Genomic DNA, 23,577 nt, shown 5'->3' with positions numbered 1-23,577 from the left:
TATATGGTCAGGGAATAATGTGAGTGAGGGGTAATTTGTGTGTCTGTTATGTGGTCAGGGAATGATGTGAGTGAGGGTTATTTGTGTGTCTGTTATGTGGTTAGGGAATGATGTGAGTGAGGGGTATTTGTGTGTCAGTTATGTGATCAGGGAATGATGTGAGTGAGGGGTTTTTGTGTCAGTTATGTGGTCAGGGAATGATGTGAGTGAGGGGTATTTGTGTGTCTATGTGATCAGGGAATGATGTGAGTGAGGGGTATTTGTGTGTCAGTTATGTGATCAGGGCATGATGTGAGTGAAGGATATTTGTGTGTCTGTTATGTGGTGAGGAATGATGTGAGTGAGGGGTATTTGTGTGTCTATTATGTGGTGAGGAATGATGTGAGTGAGAGGTATTTGTGTGTCAGTTATGTGATCAGGGCATGATGTGAGTGAGGGGTATTTGTGTCTGTTATGTGGTGAGGATATGATGTGAGTGAGGGGTAATTGTGTGTCAGTTATTTGGACAGGGAATGATGTGAGTGAGGGGTATTTGTGTGTCTGTTATGTGGTCAGGGAATGATGTGAGTGAGGGGTATTTGTGTGTCAGTTTAGTGGTCCGGGCATGATGTGAGTGAGGGGTATTTGTGTTTCAGTTTGTGGTCAGGGAATGATGTGAGTGAGGGCTATTTGCGTGTCTGTTATGTGGTGAGTATATGATGTGAGTGACGGGTAATTGTGTCAGTTATTTGGGCAGGGAATGATGTGAGTGAGGGGTATTTGTGTGTATGTTATGTGGTGAGGATATGATGTGAGTGAAGGGTATTTGTCAGTTATGTGGTCAGGGCAGGATGTGAGTGAGGGGTATTTGCATGTCTTTTATGTGGTGAGGATATGATGTGAGTGAGGGGTATTTGTCAGTTATGTGGTCAGGGCATGATGTGAGTGAGGGGTTGTTGCATATCTTTTATGTGGTGAGGATATGATGTGAGTGAGGGGCATTTGTGTGTCAGTTATGTGGTCAGGGAATGATGTGAGTGAGGGGTATTTGTGTGTCTGTTATGTGGTGAGGACATGCTGTGAATGGAGGGGTATTTGTGCATCTGTTATGTGGTCAGGGAATGATGTGTGTGAGGGGTATTTGTGTGTCTGTTATGTGATCAGGGCATGATGTGAGTGAGGGGTATTTGTGTGTCTGTTATGTGGTCAGGGAATGATGTGAGTCAGGGGTATTTGTGTGTCTATTATGTGATCAGGGCATGATGTGAGAGAGGGGTATTTTTGTGTCTGTTATGTGGTCAGGGAATGATGTGAGTGAGGGGTATTTGTGTGTCTGTTATGTGGTCAGGGAATGATGTGAGGGGTATTTGTGTGTCAGTTATGTGGTCAGGGAATTCTTGTGAGTGAGGGGTATTTGTGTGTCTATGTGATCAGGGAATGATGTGATTGAGGGGTATTTGTGTGTCAGTTATGTGATCAGGGCACGATGTGAGTGAGGGGTATTTCTGTGTCAGTTATGTGATCAGGGAATGATGTGAGTGAGGGGTTTTTGTGTGTCTGTTATGTGGTCAGGGAATGATGTGAGTGAGGGGTATTTGTGTGTCTATGTGATCAGGGAATGATGTGAGAGAGGGGTATTTGTGTGTCTGTTATGTGGTCAGGGAATGATGTGAGTGAGGGGTATTTGTGTATCTGTTATGTGGTCAGGGAATGATGTGAATGAGGGGTATTTCTGTGTCTGTTATGTGGTGAGGACCTGCTGTGAATGGAGAGGTATTTGTGTGTCTGTTATGTGGTCAGGGAATGATGTGAGTGAGGGGTATTTGTGTGTCTGTTATGTGATCAGGGCATGATGTGAGTGAGGGATATTTGCGTGTCTGTTATGTGGTGAGTATATGATGTGAGTGAGGGGTAATTGTGTCAGTTATTTGGGCAGGGAATGATGTGAGTGAGGGGTATTTGTGTGTATGTTATGTGGTGAGGATATGATGTGAGTGAGGGGTATTTGTCAGTTATGTGGTCAGGGCATGATGTGAGTGAGGGGTATTTACGTGTCTTTTATGTGGTGAGAATATGATGTGAGAGAGGGGTATTTGTCAGTTATGTGGTCAGGGCATGAAGTGAGTGAGGGGTATTTGCGTGTCTTTTATGTGGTGAGGATATGATGTGAGTGAGGGGTATTTGTCAGTTATGTGGTCAGGGCATGATGTGAGTGAGGGGTATTTGCGTATATTTTATGTGGTGAGGATATGATGTGAGTGAGGGGTATTTGTGTGTCAGTTATGTGGTCAGGGAATGATGTGAGTGAGGGGTATTTGTGTGTCTGTTATGTGGTTAGGGAATGATGTGAGTGAGGGGTATTTGTGTGTCTGTTATGTGGTGAGGACATGCTGTGAATGGAGGGGTATTTGTGTGTCTGTTATGTGATCAGGGCATAATGTGAGTGAGGGGTATTTTTGTGTCTGTTATGTGATCAGGGAATGATGTGAGTCAGGGGTATTTGTGTGTCTGTTATGTGATCAGGGCATGATGTGAGAGAGGGGTATTTTTGTGTCTGGTATGTGGTCAGGGAATGATGTGAGTGAGGGGTATTTGTGTGTCTGTTATGTGGTCAGGGAATGTTGTGAGGGGTATTTGTGAGTCAGTTATGTGGTCAGGGAATGATGTGAGTGAGGGGTATTTGTGTGTCTATGTGATCAGGGAATGATGTGATTGAGGGGTATTTGTGTGTCAGTTATTTGATCAGGGCATGATATGAGTGAGGGGTATTTGAGTGTCAGTTATGTGATCAGGGAATGATGTGAGTGAGGGGTTTTTGTGTGTCTGTTATGTGGTCAGGGAATGATGTGAGTGAGGGGTATTTGTGTGTCTGTTATGTGACAAGGGAATGATGTGAGTGAGGGGTATTTGTGTTTCTATTATGTGGTCAGGGAATAATGTGAGTGAGGGGTATTTGTGTGTCTGTTATGTGGTCAGGGAATGATGTGAGTGAGGGCTATTTGTGTGTCTGTTATGTGGTTAGGGAATGATGTGAGTGAGGGGTATTTGTGTGTCAGTTATGTGATCAGGGAATGATGTGAGTGAGGGGTTTTTGTGTCAGTTATGTGGTCAGGGAATGATGTGAGTGAGGGGTATTTGTGTGTCTATGTGATCAGGGAATGATGTGAGTGAGGGGTATTTGTGTGTCAGTTATGTGATCAGGGCATGATGTGAGTAAAGGATATTTGTGTGTCTGTTATGTGGTGAGGAATGATGTGAGTGAGGGGTATTTGTGTGTCTATTATGTGGTGAGGAATGATGTGAGTGAGAGGTATTTGTGTGTCAGTTATGTGATCAGGGCATGATGTGAGTGAGGGGTATTTGTGTCTCTTATGTGGTGAGGATATGATGTGAGTGAGGGGTAATTGTGTGTCAGTTATTTGGACAGGGAATGATGTGAGTGAGGGGTATTTGTGTGTCTGTTATGTGGTCAGGGAATGATATGAGTGAGGGGTATTTGTGTGTCAGTTATGTGGTCCGGGCATGATGTGAGTGAGGGGTATTTGTGTTTCAGTTTGTGGTCAGGGAATGATGTGAGTGAGGGCTATTTGCGTGTCTGTTATGTGGTGAGTATATGATGTGAGTGAGGGGTAATTGTGTCAGTTATTTGGGCAGGGAATGATGTGAGTGAGGGGTATTTGTGTGTATGTTATGTGGTGAGGATATGATGTGAGTGAGGGGTATTTGTCAGTTATGTGGTCAGGGCAGGATGTGAGTGAGGGGTATTTGCGTGTCTTTTATGTGGTGAGGATATGATGTGAGTGAGGGGTATTTGTCAGTTATGTGGTCAGGGCATGATGTGAGTGAGGGGTATTTGCGTATCTTTTATGTGGTGAGGATATGATGTGAGTGAGGGGCATTTGTGTGTCAGTTATGTGGTCAGGGAATGATGTGAGTGAGGGGTATTTGTGTGTCTGTTATGTGGTTAGGGAATGATGTGAGTGAGGGGTATTTGTGTGTCTGTTATGTGGTGAGGACATGCTGTGAATGGAGGGGTATTTGTGCATCTGTTATGTGGTCAGGGAATGATGTGTGTGAGGGGTATTTGTGTGTCTGTTATGTGATCAGGGCATGATGTGAGAGAGGGGTATTTTTGTGTCTGTTATGTGGTCAGGGAATGATGTGAGTGAGGGGTATTTGTGTGTCTGTTATGTGGTCAGGGAATGATGTGAGGGGTATTTGTGTGTCAGTTATGTGGTCAGGGAATGATGTGAGTGAGGGGTATTTGTGTGTCTATGTGATCAGGGAATGATGTGATTGAGGGGTATTTGTGTGTCAGTTATGTGATCAGGGCACGATGTGAGTGAGGGGTATTTCTGTGTCAGTTATGTGATCAGGGAATGATGTGAGTGAGGGCTTTTTGTGTGTCTGTTATGTGGTCAGGGAATGATGTGAGTGAGGGGTATTTGTGTGTCTATGTGATCAGGGAATGATGTGAGTGAGGGTTATTTCTGTGTCTGTTATGTGTTGAGGACCTGCTGTGAATGGAGAGGTATTTGTGTGTCTGTTATGTGGTCAGGGAATGATGTGAGTGAGGGGTATTTGTGTGTCTGTTATGTGATCAGGGCATGATGTGAGTGAGGGATATTTTTGTGTCTGTTATGTGGTCAGGGAATGATGTGAGTGAGGGGTATTTGTGTGTCAGTTATGTGGTCCGGGCATGATGTGAGTGAGGAGTATTTGTGTTTCAGTTTGTGGTCAGGGAATGATGTGAGTGAGGGCTATTTGCGTGTCTGTTATGTGGTGAGTATATGATGTGAGTGAGGGGTAATTGTGTCAGTTATTTGGGCAGGGAATGATGTGAGTGAGGGGTATTTGTGTGTATGTTATGTGGTGAGGATATGATGTGAGTGAGGGGTTTTTGTCAGTTATGTGGTCAGGGCATGATGTGAGAGAGGGGTATTTACGTGTCTTTTATGTGGTGAGGATATGATGTGAGTGAGGGGTATTTGTCAGTTATGTGGTCAGGGCATGAAGTGAGTGAGGGGTATTTGCGTGTCTTTTATTCTTTTATGTGGTGAGGATATGATGTGAGTGAGGGGTATTTGTCAGTTATGTGGTCAGGGCATGATGTGAGTGAGGGGTATTTGCGTATATTTTATATGGTGAGGATATGATGTGAGTGAGGGGTATTTGTGTGTCAGTTATGTGGTCAGGGAATGATGTGAGTGAGGGGTATTTGTGTGTCTGTTATGTGGTTAGGGAATGATGTGAGTGAGGGGTATTTGTGTGTCTGTTATGTGGTGAGGACATGCTGTGAATGGAGGGGTATTTGTGTGTCTGTTATGTGATCAGGGCATGATGTGAGTGAGGGGTATTTTTGTGTCTGTTATGTGATCAGGGAATGATGTGAGTCAGGGGTATTTGTGTGTCTGTTATGTGATCAGTGCATGATGTGAGAGAGGGGTATTTTTGTGTCTGGTATTGTCAGGGAATGATGTGAGTGAGGGGTATTTGTGTGTCTGTTATGTGGTCAGGGAATGATGTGAGGGGTATTTGCGTGTCAGTTATGTGGTCAGGGAATGATGTGAGTGAGGGGTATTTGTGTGTCTATGTGATCAGGGAATGATGTGATTGAGGGGTATTTGTGTGTCAGTTATTTGATCAGGGCATGATATGAGTGAGGGGTATTTGTTTGTCAGTTATGTGATCAGGGAATGATGTGAGTGAGGGGTTTTTGTGTGTCTGTTATGTGGTCAGGGAATGATGTGAGTGAGGGGTATTTGTGTGTCTATGTGACCAGGGAATGATGTGAGTGAGGGGTATTTGTCTGTCTTTTATGTGGTCAGGGAATGATATGAGTGAGGGGTATTTGTGTGTCTGTTATGTGGTCAGGGAATGATGTGAGTGAGGGGTATTTGTGTGTCTGTTATGTGGTTAGGGAATGATGTGAGTGAGGGGTATTTGTGTGTCAGTTATGTGATCAGGGAATGATGTGAGTGAGGGGTTTTTGTGTCAGTTATGTGGTCAGGGAATGATGTGAGTGAGGGGTATTTGTGTGTCTATGTGATCAGGGAATGATGTGAGTGAGGGGTATTTGTGTGTCAGTTATGTGATCAGGGCATGATGTGAGTGAAGGATATTTGTGTGTCTGTTATTTGGTGAGGAATGATGAGAGTGAGGGGTATTTGTGTGTCTATTATGTGGTGAGGAATGATGTGAGTGAGAGGTATTTGTGTGTCCGTTATGTGATCAGGGCATGATGTGAGTGAGGGGTATTTGTGTCTGTTATGTGGTGAGGATATGATGTGAGTGAGGGGTAATTGTGTGTCAGTTATTTGGACAGGGAATGATGTGAGTGAGATGTATTTGTGTGTCTGTTATGTGGTCAGGGCATGATGTGAGTGAGGGGTATTTGTGTTTCAGTTTGTGGTCAGGGAATGATGTGAGTGAGGGCTATTTGCGTATCTGTTATGTGGTGAGTATATGATGTGAGTGAGGGGTAATTGTGTCAGTTATTTGGGCAGGGAATGATGTGAGTGAGGGGTATTTGTGTGTATGTTATGTGGTGAGGATATGATGTGAGTGAGGGGTTTTTGTCAGTTATGTGGTCAGGGCATGATGTGAGTGAGGGGTATTTGCGTGTCTTTTATGTGGTGAGGATATGATGTGAGTGAGGGGTATTTGTCAGTTATGTGGTCAGGGCATGATGTGAGTGAGGGGTATTTGCGTATCTTTTATGTGGTGAGGATATGATGTGAGTGAGGGGCATTTGTGTGTCAGTTATGTGGTCAGGGAATAATGTGAGTGAGGGGTATTTGTGTGTCTGTTATGTGGTTAGGGAATGATGTGAGTGAGGGGTATTTGTGTGTCTGTTATGTGGTGAGGATATGTTGTGAATGGAGGGGTATTTGTGCATCTGTTATGTGGTCAGGGAATGATGTGTGTGAGGGGTATTTGTGTGTCTGTTATGTGATCAGGGCATGATGTGAGTGAGGGGTATTTGTGTGTCTGTTATGTGGTCAGGGAATGATGTGAGTCAGGGGTATTTGTGTGTCTGTTATGTGATCAGGGCATGATGTGAGAGAGGGGTATTTTTGTCTCTGTTATGTGGTCAGGGAATGATGTGAGTGAGGGGTATTTGTGTGTCTGTTATGTGGTCAGGGAATGATGTGAGGGGTATTTGTGTGTCAGTTATGTGGTCAGGGAATGATGTGAGTGAGGGGTATTTGTGTGTCTATGTGATCAGGGAATGATGTGATTGAGGGGTATTTGTGTGTCAGTTATGTGATCAGGGCACGATGTGAGAGAGGGGTATTTCTGTGTCAGTTATGTGATCAGGGAATGATGTGAGTGAGGGGTTTTTGTGTGTCTGTTATGTGGTCAGGGAATGATGTGAGGGGTATTTGTGTGTCAGTTATGTGGTCAGGGAATGATGTGAGTGAGGGGTATTTGTGTGTCTATGTGATCAGGGAATGATGTGATTGAGGGGTATTTGTGTGTCAGTTATTTTATAAGGGCATGATGTGAGTGAGGGGTATTTGTGTGTCAGTTATGTGATCAGGGAATGATGTGAGTGAGGGGTTTTTGTGTGTCTGTTATGTGGTCAGGGAATGATGTGAGTGAGGGGTATTTGTGTGTCTATGTGACCAGGGAATGATGTGAGTGAGGGGTATTTGTGTGTCTGTTATATGGTCAGGGAATGATGTGAGTGAGGGGTATTTGTGTGTCTGTTATGTGGTCAGGGAATGATGTGAGGGGTATTTGTGTGTCAGTTATGTGGTCAGGGAATGATGTGAGTGAGGGGTATTTGTGTGTCTATGTGATCAGGGAATGATGTGATTGAGGGGTATTTGTGTGTCAGTTATTTGATCAGGGCATGATGTGAGTGAGGGGTATTTGTGTGTCAGTTATGTGATCAGGGAATGATGTAAGTGAGGGGTTTTTGTGTGTCTGTTATGTGGTCAGGGAATGATGTGAGTGAGGGGTATTTGTGTGTCTATGTGACCAGGGAATGATGTGAGTGAGGGGTATTTGTGTGTCTGTTATGTGGTCAGGGAATGATGTGAGTGAGGGGTATTTGTGTGTCTGTTATGTGGTCAGGGAATGATGTGAGTGAGGGGTATTTGTGTGTCTGTTATGTGGTTAGGGAATGATGTGAGTGAGGGGTATTTGTGTGTCTGTTATGTGGTGAGGACATGCTGTGAATGGAGGGGTATTTGTGTGTCTGTTATGTGGTCAGGGAATGATGTGTGTGAGGGGTATTTGTGTGTCTGTTATGTGATCAGGGCATGATGTGAGTGAGGGGTATTTTTGTGTCTGTTATGTGGTCAGGGAATGATGTGAGTGAGGGGTATTTGTGTGTCTGCTATGTGGTCAGGGAATGATGTGAGGGGTATTTGTGTGTCAGTTATGTGGTCAGGGAATGATGTGAGTGAGGGGTATTTGTGTGTCTATGTGATCAGGGAATGATGTGATTGAGGGGTATTTGTGTGTCAGTTATGTGATCAGGGCACGATGTGAGTGAGGGCTATTTGTGTGTCAGTTTTGTAAACAGGGAATGATGTGAGTGAGGGGTTTTTGTGTCAGTTATGTGGTCAGGGAATGATGTGAGTGAGGGGTATTTGTGTGTCTATGTGATCAGGGAATGATGTGAGTGAGGGGTATTTGTGTGTCAGTTATGTGATCAGGGCATGATGTGAGTGAAGGATATTTGTATGTCTGTTATGTGGTGAGGAATGATGTGAGTGAGGGGTATTTGTCAGTTATGTGGTCAGGGCATGATGTGAGTGAGGGGTATTTGCGTGTCTTTTATGTGGTGAGGATATGATGTGAGTGAGGGGTATTTGTCAGTTATGTGGTCAGGGCATGAAGTGAGTGAGGGGTATTTGCGTGTCTTTTATGTGGTGAGGATATGATGTGAGTGAGGGGTATTTGTCAGTTATGTGGTCAGGGCATGATGTGAGTGAGGGGTATTTGCGTATATTTTATGTGGTGCGGATATGATGTGAGTGAGGGGTATTTGTGTGTCAGTTATGTGGTCAGGGAATGATGTGAGTGAGGGGTATTTGTGTGTCTGTTATGTGGTTAGGGAATGATGTGAGTGAGGGGTATTTGTGTGTCTGTTATGTGGTGAGGACATGCTGTGAATGGAGGGGTATTTGTGTGTCTGTTATGTGGTCAGGGAATGATGTGTGTGAGGGGTATTTGTGTGTCTGTTATATGATCAGGGCATGATGTGAGTGAGGGGTATTTTTGTGTCTGTTATGTGATCAGGGAATGATGTGAGTCAGGGGTATTTGTGTGTCTGTTATGTGATCAGGGCATGATGTGAGAGAGGGGTATTTTTGTGTCTGGTATGTGGTCAGGGAATGATGTGAGTGAGGGGTATTTGTGTGTCTGTTATGTGGTCAGGGAATGATGTGAGGGGTATTTGTGTGTCAGTTATGTGGTCAGGGAATGATGTGAGTGAGGGGTATTTGTGTGTCTGTTATGTGGTCAGGGAATGATGTGAGGGGTATTTGTGTGTCAGTTATGTGGTCAGGGAATGATGTGAGTGAGGGGTATTTGTGTGTCTATGTGATCAGGGAATGATGTGATTGAGGGGTATTTGTGTGTCAGTTATTTGATCAGGGCATGATGTGAGTGAGGGGTATTTGTGTGTCAGTTATGTGATCAGGGAATGATGTAAGTGAGGGGTTTTTGTGTGTCTGTTATGTGGTCAGGGAATGATGTGAGTGAGGGGTATTTGTGTGTCTATGTGACCAGGGAATGATGTGAGTGAGGGGTATTTGTGTGTCTGTTATGTGGTCAGGGAATGATGTGAGTGAGGGGTATTTGTGTGTCTGTTATGTGGTCAGGGAATGATGTGAGTGAGGGGTATTTGTGTGTCTGTTATGTGGTTAGGGAATGATGTGAGTGAGGGGTATTTGTGTGTCTGTTATGTGGTGAGGACATGCTGTGAATGGAGGGGTATTTGTGTGTCTGTTATGTGGTCAGGGAATGATGTGTGTGAGGGGTATTTGTGTGTCTGTTATGTGATCAGGGCATGATGTGAGTGAGGGGTATTTTTGTGTCTGTTATGTGGTCAGGGAATGATGTTAGTGAGGGGTATTTGTGTGTCTGCTATGTGGTCAGGGAATGATGTGAGGGGTATTTGTGTGTCAGTTATGTGGTCAGGGAATGATGTGAGTGAGGGGTATTTGTGTGTCTATGTGATCAGGGAATGATGTGATTGAGGGGTATTTGTGTGTCAGTTATGTGATCAGGGCACGATGTGAGTGAGGGCTATTTGTGTGTCAGTTTTGTGATCAGGGAATGATGTGAGTGAGGGGTTTTTGTGTCAGTTATGTGGTCAGGGAATGATGTGAGTGAGGGGTATTTGTGTGTCTATGTGATCAGGGAATGATGTGAGTGAGGGGTATTTGTGTGTCAGTTATGTGATCAGGGCATGATGTGAGTGAAGGATATTTGTATGTCTGTTATGTGGTGAGGAATGATGTGAGTGAGGGGTATTTGTCAGTTATGTGGTCAGGGCATGATGTGAGTGAGGGGTATTTGCGTGTCTTTTATGTGGTGAGGATATGATGTGAGTGAGGGGTATTTGTCAGTTATGTGGTCAGGGCATGAAGTGAGTGAGGGGTATTTGCGTGTCTTTTATGTGGTGAGGATATGATGTGAGTGAGGGGTATTTGTCAGTTATGTGGTCAGGGCATGATGTGAGTGAGGGGTATTTGCGTATATTTTATGTGGTGCGGATATGATGTGAGTGAGGGGTATTTGTGTGTCAGTTATGTGGTCAGGGAATGATGTGAGTGAGGGGTATTTGTGTATCTGTTATGTGGTTAGGGAATGATGTGAGTGAGGGGTATTTGTGTGTCTGTTATGTGGTGAGGACATGCTGTGAATGGAGGGGTATTTGTGTGTCTGTTATGTGGTCAGGGAATGATGTGTGTGAGGGGTATTTGTGTGTCTGTTATATGATCAGGGCATGATGTGAGTGAGGGGTATTTTTGTGTCTGTTATGTGATCAGGGAATGATGTGAGTCAGGGGTATTTGTGTGTCTGTTATGTGATCAGGGCATGATGTGAGAGAGGGGTATTTTTGTGTCTGGTATGTGGTCAGGGAATGATGTGAGTGAGGGGTATTTGTGTGTCTGTTATGTGGTCAGGGAATGATGTGAGGGGTATTTGTGTGTCAGTTATGTGGTCAGGGAATGATGTGAGTGAGGGGTATTTGTGTGTCTGTTATGTGATCAGGGCATGATGTGAGAGAGGGGTATTTTTGTGTCTGGTATGTGGTCAAGGAATGATGTGAGTGAGGGGTATTTGTGTGTCTGTTATGTGGTCAGGGAATGATGTGAGGGGTATTTGTGTGTCAGTTATGTGGTCAGGGAATGATGTGAGTGAGGGGTATTTGTGTGTCTATGTGATCAGGGAATGATGTGATTGAGGGGTATTTGTGTGTCAGTTATTTGATCAGGGCATGATGTGAGTGAGGGGTATTTGTGTGTCAGTTATGTGATCAGGGAATGATGTAAGTGAGGGGTTTTTGTGTGTCTGTTATGTGGTCAGGGAATGATGTGAGTGAGGGGTATTTGTGTGTCTATGTGACCAGGGAATGATGTGAGTGAGAGGTATTTGTGTGTCTGTTATGTGGTCAGGGAATGATGTGAGTGAGGGGTATTGGTGTGTCTGTTATGTGGTCAGGGAATGATGTGAGTGAGGGGTATTTGTGTGTCTGTTATGTGGTTAGGGAATGATGTGAGTGAGGGGTATTTGTGTGTCTGTTATGTGGTGAGGACATGCTGTGAATGGAGGGGTATTTGTGTGTCTGTTATGTGGTCAGGGAATGATGTGTGTGAGGGGTATTTGTGTGTCTGTTATGTGATCAGGGCATGATGTGAGTGAGGGGTATTTTTGTGTCTGTTATGTGGTCAGGGAATGATGTGAGTGAGGGGTATTTGTCTGTCTGCTATGTGGTCAGGGATAGATGTGAGGGGTATTTGTCTGTCAGTTATGTGGTCAGGGAATGATGTGAGTGAGGGGTATTTGTGTGTCTATGTGATCAGGGAATGATGTGATTGAGGGTTATTTGTGTGTCAGTTATTTGATCAGGGCATGATGTGAGTGAGGGGTATTTGTGTGTCAGTTATGTGATCAGGGAATGATGTGAGTGAGGGGTTTTTGTGTGTCTGTTATGTGGTCAGGGAATGATGTGAGTGAGGGGTATTTGTGTGTCTATGTGACCAGGGAATGATGTGAGTGAGGGGTATTTGTGTGTCTGTTATGTGGTCAGGGAATGATGTGAGTGAGGGGTATTTGTGTATCTGTTATGTGGTCAGGGAATGATGTGAGTGAGGGGTATTTGTGTGTCTGTTATGTGGTTAGGGAATGATGTGAGTGAGGGGTATTTGTGTGTCTGTTATGTGGTGAGGACATGCTGTGAATGGAGGGGTATTTGTGTGTCTGTTATGTGGTCAGGGAATGATGTGTGTGAGGGGTATTTGTGTGTCTGTTATGTGATCAGGGCATGATGTGAGTGAGGGGTATTTTTGTGTCTGTTATGTGGTCAGGGAATGATGTGAGTGAGGGGTATTTGTGTGTCTGCTATGTGGTCAGGGAATGATGTGAGGGGTATTTGTGTGTCAGTTATGTGGTCAGGGAATGATGTGAGTGAGGGGTATTTGTGTGTCTATGTGATCAGGGAATGATGTGATTGAGGGGTATTTGTGTGTCAGTTATGTGATCAGGGCACGATGTGAGTGAGGGCTATTTGTGTGTCAGTTTTGTGATCAGGGAATGATGTGAGTGAGGGGTTTTTGTGTCAGTTATGTGGTCAGGGAATGATGTGAGTGAGGGGTATTTGTGTGTCTATGTGATCAGGGAATGATGTGAGTGAGGGGTATTTGTGTGTCAGTTATGTGATCAGGGCATGATGTGAGTGAAGGATATTTGTATGTCTGTTATGTGGTGAGGAATGATGTGAGTGAGGGGTATTTGTCAGTTATGTGGTCAGGGCATGATGTGAGTGAGGGGTATTTGCGTGTCTTTTATGTGGTGAGGATATGATGTGAGTGAGGGGTATTTGTCAGTTATGTGGTCAGGGCATGAAGTTAGTGAGGGGTATTTGCGTGTCTTTTATGTGGTGAGGATATGATGTGAGTGAGGGGTATTTGTCAGTTATGTGGTCAGGGCATGATGTGAGTGAGGGGTATTTGCGTATATTTTATGTGGTACGGATATGATGTGAGTGAGGGGTATTTGTGTGTCAGTTATGTGGTCAGGGAATGATGTGAGTGAGGGGTATTTGTGTGTCTGTTATGTGGTTAGGGAATGATGTGAGTGAGGGGTATTTGTCTGTCTGTTATGTGGTGAGGACATGCTGTGAATGGAGGGGTATTTGTGTGTCTGTTATGTGGTCAGGGAATGATGTGTGTGAGGGGTATTTGTGTGTCTGTTATATGATCAGGGCATGATGTGAGTGAAGGGTATTTTTGTGTCTGTTATGTGATCAGGGAATGATGTGAGTCAGGGGTATTTGTGTGTCTGTTATGTCATCAGGGCATGATGTGAGAGAGGGGTATTTTTGTGTCTGGTATGTGGTCAGGGAATGATGTGAGTGAGGGGTATTTGTGTGTCTATGTGATCAGGGAATGATGTGATTGAGGGGTATTTGTGTGTCAGTTATTTGATCAGGGCATGATGTGAGTGAGGGGTATTTGTGTGTCAGTTATGTGATCAGGGAATGATGTGAGTGAGGGGTTTTTGTGTGTCTGTTATGTGGTCAGGGAATGATGTGAGTGAGGGGTATTTGTGTGTCTATGTGACCAGGGAATGATGTGAGTGAGGGGTATTTGTGTGTCTGTTATGTGGTCAGGGAATGATGTGAGTGAGGGATATTTGTGTGTCTGTTATGTGGTCAGGGAATGATGTGAGTGAGGGGTATTTGTGTGTCTGTTATGTGGTTAGGGAATGATGTGAGTGAGGGGTATTTGTGTGTCTGTTATGTGGTGAGGACATGCTGTGAATGGAGGGGTATTTGTGTGTCTGTTATGTGGTCAGGGAATGATGTGTGTGAGGGGTATTTGTGTGTCTGTTATGTGATCAGGGCATGATGTGAGTGAGGGGTATTTTTGTGTTTGTTATGTGGTCAGGGAATGATGTGAGTGAGGAGTATTTGTGTGTCTGCTATGTGGTCAGGGAATGATGTGAGGGGTATTTGTGTGTCAGTTATGTGGTCAGGGAATGATGTGAGTGAGGGGTATTTGTGTGTCTATGTGATCAGGGAATGATGTGATTGAGGGGTATTTGTGTGTCAGTTATGTGATCAGGGCACGATGTGAGTGAGGGCTATTTGTGTGTCAGTTTTGTGATCAGGGAATGATGTGAGTGAGGGGTTTTTGTGTCAGTTATGTGGTCAGGGAATGATGTGAGTGAGGGGTATTTGTGTGTCTATGTGATCAGGGAATGATGTGAGTGAGGGGTATTTGTGTGTCAGTTATGTGATCAGGGCATGATGTGAGTGAAGGATATTTGTATGTCTGTTATGTGGTGAGGAATGATGTGAGTGAGGGGTATTTGTCAGTTATGTGGTCAGGGCATGATGTGAGTGAGGGGTATTTGCGTGTCTTTTATGTGGTGAGGATATGATGTGAGTGAGGGGTATTTGTCAGTTATGTGGTCAGGGCATGAAGTGAGTGAGGGGTATTTGCGTGTCTTTTATGTGGTGAGGATATGATGTGAGTGAGGGGTATTTGTCAGTTATGTGGTCAGGGCATGATGTGAGTGAGGGGTATTTGCGTATATTTTATGTGGTACGGATATGATGTGAGTGAGGGGTATTTGTGTGTCAGTTATGTGGTCAGGGAATGATGTGAGTGAGGGGTATTTGTGTGTCTGTTATGTGGTTAGGGAATGATGTGAGTGAGGGGTATTTGTGTGTCTGTTATGTGGTGAGGACATGCTGTGAATGGAGGGGTATTTGTGTGTCTGTTATGTGGTCAGGGAATGATGTGTGTGAGGGGTATTTGTGTGTCTGTTATATGATCAGGGCATGATGTGAGTGAGGGGTATTTTTGTGTCTGTTATGTGGTCAGGGAATGATGTGAGTGAGGGGTATTTGTGTGTCTGCTATGTGGTCAGGGATAGATGTGAGGGGTATTTGTCTGTCAGTTATGTGGTCAGGGAATGATGTGAGTGAGGGGTATTTGTGTGTCTATGTGATCAGGGAATGATGTGATTGAGGGGTATTTGTGTGTCAGTTATTTGATCAGGGCATGATGTGAGTGAGGGGTATTTGTGTGTCAGTTATGTGATCAGGGAATGATGTGAGTGAGGGGTTTTTGTGTGTCTGTTATGTGGTCAGGGAATGATGTGAGTGAGGGGTATTTGTGTGTCTATGTGACCAGGGAATGATGTGAGTGAGGGGTATTTGTGTGTCTGTTATGTGGTCAGGGAATGATGTGAGTGAGGGGTATTTGTGTGTCTGCTATGTGGTCAGGGAATGATGTGAGGGGTATTTGTGTGTCAGTTATGTGGTCAGGGAATGATGTGAGTGAGGGGTATTTGTGTGTCTATGTGATCAGGGAATGATGTGATTGAGGGGTATTTGTGTGTCAGTTATGTGATCAGGGCACGATGTGAGTGAGGGCTATTTGTGTGTCAGTTTTGTCATCAGGGAATGATGTGAGTGAGGGGTTTTTGTGTCAGTTATGTGGTCAGGGAATGATGTGAGTGAGGGGTATTTGTGTGTCTATGTGATCAGGGAATGATGTGAGTGAGGGGTATTTGTGTGTCAGTTATGTGATCAGGGCATGATGTGAGTGAAGGATATTTGTATGTCTGTTATGTGGTGAGGAATGATGTGAGTGAGGGGTATTTGTGTGTCTATTATGTGGTGAGGAATGATGTGAGTGAGAGGTATTTGTGTGTCAGTTATGTGATCAGGGCATGATGTGAGTGAGGGGTATTTGTGTCTGTTATGTGGTGAGGATATGATGTGAGTGAGGGGTAATTGTGTGTCAGTTATTTGGACAGGGAATGATGTGAGTGAGGGGAATTTGTGTGTCTGTTATGTGGTCAGGGAATGATGTGAGTGAGGGGTATTTGTGTGTCAGTTATGTGGTCTGGGCATGATGTGAGTGAGGGGTATTTGTGTTTCAGTTTGTGGTCAGGGAATGATGTGAGTGAGGGCTATTTGCGTGTCTGTTATGTGGTGAGTATATGATGTGAGTGAGGGGTAATTGTGTCAGTTATTTGGGCAGGGAATGATGTGAGTGAGGGGTATTTGTGTGTATGTTATGTGGTGAGGATATGATGTGAGTGAGGGGTATTTGTCAGTTATGTGGTCAGGGCATGATGTGAGTGAGGGGTATTTGCGTGTCTTTTATGTGGTGAGGATATGATGTGAGTGAGGGGTATTTGTCAGTTATGTGGTCAGGGCATTATGTGAGTGAGGGGTATTTGCATATCTTTTATGTGGTGAGGATATGATGTGAGTGAGGGGTATTTGTGTCAGTTATGTGGTCAGGGAATGATGTGAGAGAGGGGTATTTGTGTGTCTGTTATGTGGTTAGGGAATGATGTGAGTGAGGGGTATTTGTGTGTCTGTTATGTGGTGAGGACATGCTGTGAATGGAGGGGTATTTGTGCATCTGTTAGGTGGTCAGGGAATGATGTCTGTGAGGGGTATTTGTGTGTCTGTTATGTGATCAGGGCATGATGTGAGAGAGGGGTATTTTTGTGTCTGTTATGTGGTCAGGGAATGATGTGAGTCAGGGGTATTTGTGTGTCTGTTATCTGATCAGGGCATGATGTGAGAGAGGGGTATTTTAGTGTCTGTTATGTGGTCAGGGAATGATGTGAGTGAGGGGTATTTGTGTGTCTGTTATGTGGTCAGGGAATGATGTGAGGGGTATTTGTGTGTCAGTTATGTGGACAGGGAATGATGTGAGTGAGGGGTATTTGCCTGTCTATGTGATCAGGGAATGATGTGATTGAGGGGTATTTGTGTGTCAGTTATGTGATCAGGGCACGATGTGAGTGAGGGGTATTTCTGTGTCAGTTATGTGATCAGGGAATGATGTGAGTGAGGGGTTTTTGTGTGTCTGTTATGTGGTCAGGGAATGATGTGAGTGAGGAGTATTTGTGTGTCTATGTGATCAGGGAATGATGTGAGTAAGGGGTATTTGTGTGTCTGTTATGTGGTCAGGGAATGATGTGAGTGAGGGGTATTTGTGTGTCTGTTATGTGGTCAGGGAATGATGTGAGTGAGGGGTATTTCTGTGTCTGTTATGTGGTGAGGACCTGCTGTGAATGGAGAGGTATTTGTGTGTCTGTTATGTGGTCAGGGAATGATGTGAGTGAGGGGTATTTGTGTGTCTGTTATGTGATCAGGGCATGATGTGAGTGAGGGATATTTTTGTGTCTGTTATGTGGACAGGGAATGATGTGAGTGAGGGGTATTTGTGTGTCAGTTATGTGGTCCGGGCATGATGTGAGTGAGGGGTATTTGTGTTTCAGTTTGTGGTCAGGGAATGATGTGAGTGAGGGCTATTTGCGTGTCTGTTATGTGGTGAGTATATGATGTGAGTGAGGGGTAATTGTGTCAGTTATTTGGGCAGGGAATTATGTGAGTGAGGGGTATTTGTGTGTATGTTATGTGGTGAGGATATGATGTGAGTGAGGGGTTTTTGTCAGTTATGTGGTCAGGGCATGATGTGAGTGAGGGGTATTTGCGTGTCTTTTATGTGGTGAGGATATGATGTGAGTGAGGGGTATTTGTCAGTTATGTGGTCAGGGCATGAAGTGAGTGAGGGGTATTTGCGTGTCTTTTATGTGGTGAGGATATGATGTGAGTGAGGGGTATTTGATAGTTATGTGGTCAGGGCATGATGTGAGTGAGGGGTATTTGCGTATATTTTATGTGGTGCGGATATGAAGTGAGTGAGGGGTATTTGTGTGTCAGTTATGTGGTCAGGGAATGATGTGAGTGAGGGGTATTTGTGTGTCTGTTATGTGGTGAGGACATGCTGTGAATGGAGGGGTATTTGTGTGTCTGTTATGTGGTCAGGGAATGATGTGTGTGAGGGGTATTTGTGTGTCTGTTATGTGATCAGGGCATGATGTGAGTGAGGGGTATTTGTGTGTCTGTTGTGTGATCAGGGAATGATGTGAGTCAGGGGTATTTGTGTGTCTGTTATGTGATCAGGGCATGATGTGAGAGAGGGGTATTTTTGTGTCTGGTATGTGGTCAAGGAATGATGTGAGTGAGGGGTATTTGTGTGTCTGTTATGTGGTCAGGGAATGATGTGAGGGGTATTTGTGTGTCAGTTATGTGGTCAGGGAATGATGTGAGTGAGGGGTATTTGTGTGTCTATGTGATCAGGGAATGATGTGATTGAGGGGTATTTGTGTTTCAGTTATTTGATCAGGGCATGATGTGAGTGAGGGGTATTTGTGTGTCAGTTATGTGATCAGGGAATGATGTGAGTGAGGGGTTTTTGTGTGTCTGTTATGTGGTCAGGGAATGATGTGAGTGAGGGGTATTTGTGTGTCTGTTATGTGATCAGGGCATGATGTGAGTGAGGGATATTTTTGTGTCTGTTATGTGGACAGGGAATGATGTGAGTGAGGGGTATTTGTGTGTCAGTTATGTGGTCCGGGCATGATGTGAGTGAGGGGTATTTGTGTTTCAGTTTGTGGTCAGGGAATGATGTGAGTGAGGGCTATTTGCGTGTCTGTTATGTGGTGAGTATATGATGTGAGTGAGGGGTAATTGTGTCAGTTATTTGGGCAGGGAATTATGTGAGTGAGGGGTATTTGTGTGTATGTTATGTGGTGAGGATATGATGTGAGTGAGGGGTTTTTGTCAGTTATGTGGTCAGGGCATGATGTGAGTGAGGGGTATTTGCGTGTCTTTTATGTGGTGAGGATATGATGTGAGTGAGGGGTATTTGTCAGTTATGTGGTCAGGGCATGAAGTGAGTGAGGGGTATTTGCGTGTCTTTTATGTGGTGAGGATATGATGTGAGTGAGGGGTATTTGTCAGTTATGTGGTCAGGGCATGATGTGAGTGAGGGGTATTTGCGTATATTTTATGTGGTGCGGATATGAAGTGAGTGAGGGGTATTTGTGTGTCAGTTATCTGGTCAGGGAATGATGTGAGTGAGGGGTATTTGTGTGTCTTTTATGTGGTTAGGGAATGATGTGAGTGAGGGGTATTTGTGTGTCTGTTATGTGGTGAGGACATGCTGTGAATGGAGGGGTATTTGTGTGTCTGTTATGTGGTCAGGGAATGATGTGTGTCAGGGGTATTTGTGTGTCTGTTATGTGATCAGGGCATGATGTGAGTGAGGGGTATTTGTGTGAATGTTGTGTGTTCAGGGAATGATGTGAGTCAGGGGTATTTGTGTGTCTGTTATGTGATCAGGGCATGATGTGAGAGAGGGGTATTTTTGTGTCTGGTATGTGGTCAAGGAATGATGTGAGTGAGGGGTAATTGTGTGTCTGTTATGTGGTCAGGGAATGATGTGAGGGGTATTTGTGTGTCAGTTATGTGGTCAGGGAATGATGTGAGTGAGGGGTATTTGTGTGTCTATGTGATCAGGGAATGATGTGATTGAGGGGTATTTGTGTTTCAGTTATTTGATCAGGGCATGATGTGAGTGAGGGGTATTTGTGTGTAAGTTATCTGATCAGGGAATGATGTGAGTGAAGGGTTTTTGTGTGTCTGTTATGTGGTCAGGGAATGATGTGAGTGAGGGGTATTTGTGTGTCTATGTGACCAGGGAATGATGTGAGTGAGGGGTATTTGTGTGTCTGTTATGTGGTCAGGGAATGATGTGAGTGAGGGGTATTTGTGTGTCTGTTATGTGGTCAGGGAATGATGTGAGTGAGGGGTATTTGTGTGTCTGTTATGTGGTTAGGGAATTATGTGAGTGAGGGGTATTTGTGTGTCTGTTATGTGGTGAGGACATGCTGTGAATGGAGGGGTATTTGTGTGTCTGTTATGTGGTCAGGGAATGATGTGTGTGAGGGGTATTTGTGTTTCTCTTATGTGATCAGGGCATGATGTGAGTGAGGGGTATTTTTGTGTCTGTTATGTGGTCAGGGAATGATGTGAGTGAGGGGTATTTGTGTGTCTGCTATGTGGTCAGGGAATGTTGTGAGGGGTATTTGTGTGTCAGTTATGTGGTCAGGGAATGATGTGAGTGAGGGGTATTTGTGTGTCTATGTGATCAGGGAATGATGTGATTAAGGGGTATTTGTGTGTCAGTTATGTGATCAGGGCACGATGTGAGTGAGGGGTATTTGTGTGTCACTTTTGTGATCAGGGAATGATGTGAGTGAGGGGTTTTTGTGTCAGTTATGTGGTCAGGGAATGATGTGAGTGAGGGGTATTTGTGTGTCTATGTGATCAGGGAATGATGTGAGTGAGGGGTATTTGTGTGTCAGTTATGTGATCAGGGCATGATGTGAGTGAAGGATATTTGTATGTCTGTTATGTGGTGAGGAATGATGTGAGTGAGGGGTATTTGTGTGTCTATTATGTGGTGAGGAATGATGTGAGTGAGAGGTATTTGTGTGTCAGTTATGTGATCAGGGCATGATGTGAGTGAGGGGTATTTGTGTCTGTTATGTGGTGAGGATATGATGTGAGTGAGGGGTAATTGTGTGTCAGTTATTTGGACAGGGAATGATGTGAGTGAGGGGTATTTGTGTGTCTGTTATGTGGTCAGGGAATGCTGTGAGTGAGGGGTATTTGTGTGTCAGTTATGTGGTCCGGGCATGATGTGAGTGAGGGGTATTTGCGTGTCTTTTATGTGGTGAGGATATGATGTGAGTGGGGGGTATTTGTCAGTTATGTGGTCAGGGCATTATGTGAGTGAGGGGTATTTGCATATCTTTTATGTGGTGAGGATATGATGTGAGTGAGGGGTATTGGTCAGTTATGTGGTCAGGGAATGATGTGAGTGAGGGGTATTTGTGTGTCTGTTATGTGGTTAGGGAATGATGTGAGTGAGGGGTATTTGTCTGTCTGTTGTGTGGTGAGAACATGTTGTGAATGGAGGGGTATTTGTGCATCTGTTAGGTGGTCAGGGAATGATGTCTGTGAGGGGTATTTGTGTGTCTGTTATGTGATCTGGGCATGATGTGAGTGTGGGCTATTTTTGTGTCTGTTATGTGGTCAGGGAATGATGTGAGTAGGGGTATTTGTGTGTCTGTTATGTGATCAGGGCATGATGTGAGAGAGGGGTATTTTTGTGTCTGTTATGTGGTCAGGGAATGATGTGAGTGAGGGGTATTTGTGTGTCTGTTATGTGGTCAGGGAATGATGTGAGGGGTATTTGTGTGTCAGTTATGTGGTCAGGGAATGATGTGAGTGAGGGGTATTTGTGTTTCAGTTTGTGGTCAGGGAATGATGTGAGTGAGGGGTATTTGTGTGTCTGTTATGTGGTTAGGGAATGATGTGAGTGAGGGGTATTTGTGTGTCTGTTATGTGGTGAGGACATGCTGTGAATGGAGGGGTATTTGTGTGTCTGTTATGTGGTCAGGGAATGATGTGTGTGAGGGGTATTTGTGTGTCTGTTATGTGATCAGGGCATGATGTGAGTGAGGGGTATTTTTGTGTCTGTTATGTGGTCAGGGAATGATGTGAGTGAGGGGTATTTGTGTGTCTGCTATGTGGTCAGGGATAGATGTGAGGGGTATTTGTCTGTCAGTTATGTGGTCAGGGAATGATGTGAGTGAGGGGTATTTGTGTGTCTATGTGATCAGGGAATGATGTGATTGAGGGGTATTTGTGTGTCAGTTATTTGATCAGGGCATGATGTGAGTGAGGGGTATTTGTGTGTCAGTTATTTGATCAGGGCATGATGTGAGTGAGGGGTATTTGTGTGTCAGTTATGTGATCAGGGAATGATGTGAGTGAGGGGTTTTTGTGTGTCTGTTATGTGGTCAGGGAATGATGTGAGTGAGGGGTATTTGTGTGTCTATGTGACCAGGGAATGATGTGAGTGAGGGGTATTTGTGTGTCTGTTATGTGGTCAGGGAATGATGTGAGTGAGGGGTATTTGTGTGTCTGTTATGTGGTCAGGGAATGATGTGAGAGAGGGGTATTTGTGTGTCTGTTATGTGGTTAGGGAATGATGTGAGTGAGGGGTATTTGTGTGTCTGTTATGTGGTGAGGACATGCTGTGAATGGAGGGGTATTTGTGTGTCTGTTATGTGGTCAGGGAATGATGTGTGTGAGGGGTATTTGTGTGTCTGTTATGTGATCAGGGCATGATGTGAGTGAGGGGTATTTTTGTGTCTGTTATGTGGTCAGGGAATGATGTGAGTGAGGGGTATTTGTGTGTCTGCTATGTGGTCAGGGAATGATGTGAGGGGTATTTGTGTGTCAGTTATGTGGTCAGGGAATGATGTGAGTGAGGGGTATTTGTGTGTCTATGTGATCAGGGAATGATGTGATTGAGGGGTATTTGTGTGTCAGTTATGTGATCAGGGCACGATGTGAGTGAGGGCTATTTGTGTGTCAGTTTTGTGATCAGGGAATGATGTGAGTGAGGGGTTTTTGTGTCATTTATGTGGTCAGGGAATGATGTGAGTGAGGGGTATTTGAGTGTCTATGTGATCAGGAATGATGTGAGTGAGGGGTATTTGTGTGTCTGTTATGTGGTCAGGAAATGATGTGAGTGAGGGGTATTTCTTTGTCTGTTATATGGTGAGGACCTGCTGTGAATGGAGAGGTATTTGTGTCTGTTATGTGGTCAGGGAATGATGTGAGTGAGGGGTATTTGTGTGTCTGTAATGTGATCAGGGCATGATGTGAGTGAGGGATATTTTTGTGTCTGTTATGTGGTCAGGGAATGACGTGAGTGAGGGGTATTTGTGTGTCAGTTATGTGGTCCGGGCATGATGTGAGTGAGGGGTATTTGTGTTTCAGTTTGTGGTCAGGGAATGATGTGAGTGAGGGCTATTTGCGTGTCTGTTATGTGGTGAGTATATGATGTGAGTGAGGGGTAATTGTGTCAGTTATTTGGGCAGGGAATGATGTGAGTGAGGGGTATTTGTGTGTATGTTATGTGGTGAGGATATGATGTGAGTGAGGGGTATTTGTCAGTTATGTGGTCAGGGCATGATGTGAGTGAGGGGTATTTGCGTGTCTTTTATGTGGTGAGGATATGATGTGAGTGAGGGGTATTTGTCAATTATGTGGTCAGGGCATGAAGTGAGTGAGGGGTATTTGCGTGTCTTTTATGTGGTGAGGATATGATGTGAGTGAGGGGTATTTGTCAGTTATGTGGTCAGGGCATGATGTGAGTGAGGGGTATTTGCGTATATTTTATGTGGTGCGGATATGATGTGAGTGAGGGGTATTTGTGTGTCAGTTATGTGGTCAGGGAATGATGTGAGTGAGGGGTATTTGTGTGTCTGTTATGTGGTTAGGGAATGATGTGAGTGAGGGGTATTTGTGTGTCTGTTATGTGGTGAGGACATGCTGTGAATGGAGGGGTATTTGTGTGTCTGTTATGTGGTCAGGGAATGATGTGTGTGAGGGGTATTTGTGTGTCTGTTATATGATCAGGGCATGATGTGAGTGAGGGGTATTTTTGT

This window comes from Taudactylus pleione, unplaced genomic scaffold, assembly GCF_031769625.1.
Source record: "Taudactylus pleione unplaced genomic scaffold, aTauple2 ptg000707l, whole genome shotgun sequence".
NCBI lineage: Eukaryota > Metazoa > Chordata > Amphibia > Anura > Myobatrachidae > Taudactylus > Taudactylus pleione.
The sequence above is the reverse complement of the archived record's forward strand: the minus strand, read 5'-3'. Positions refer to the sequence as shown.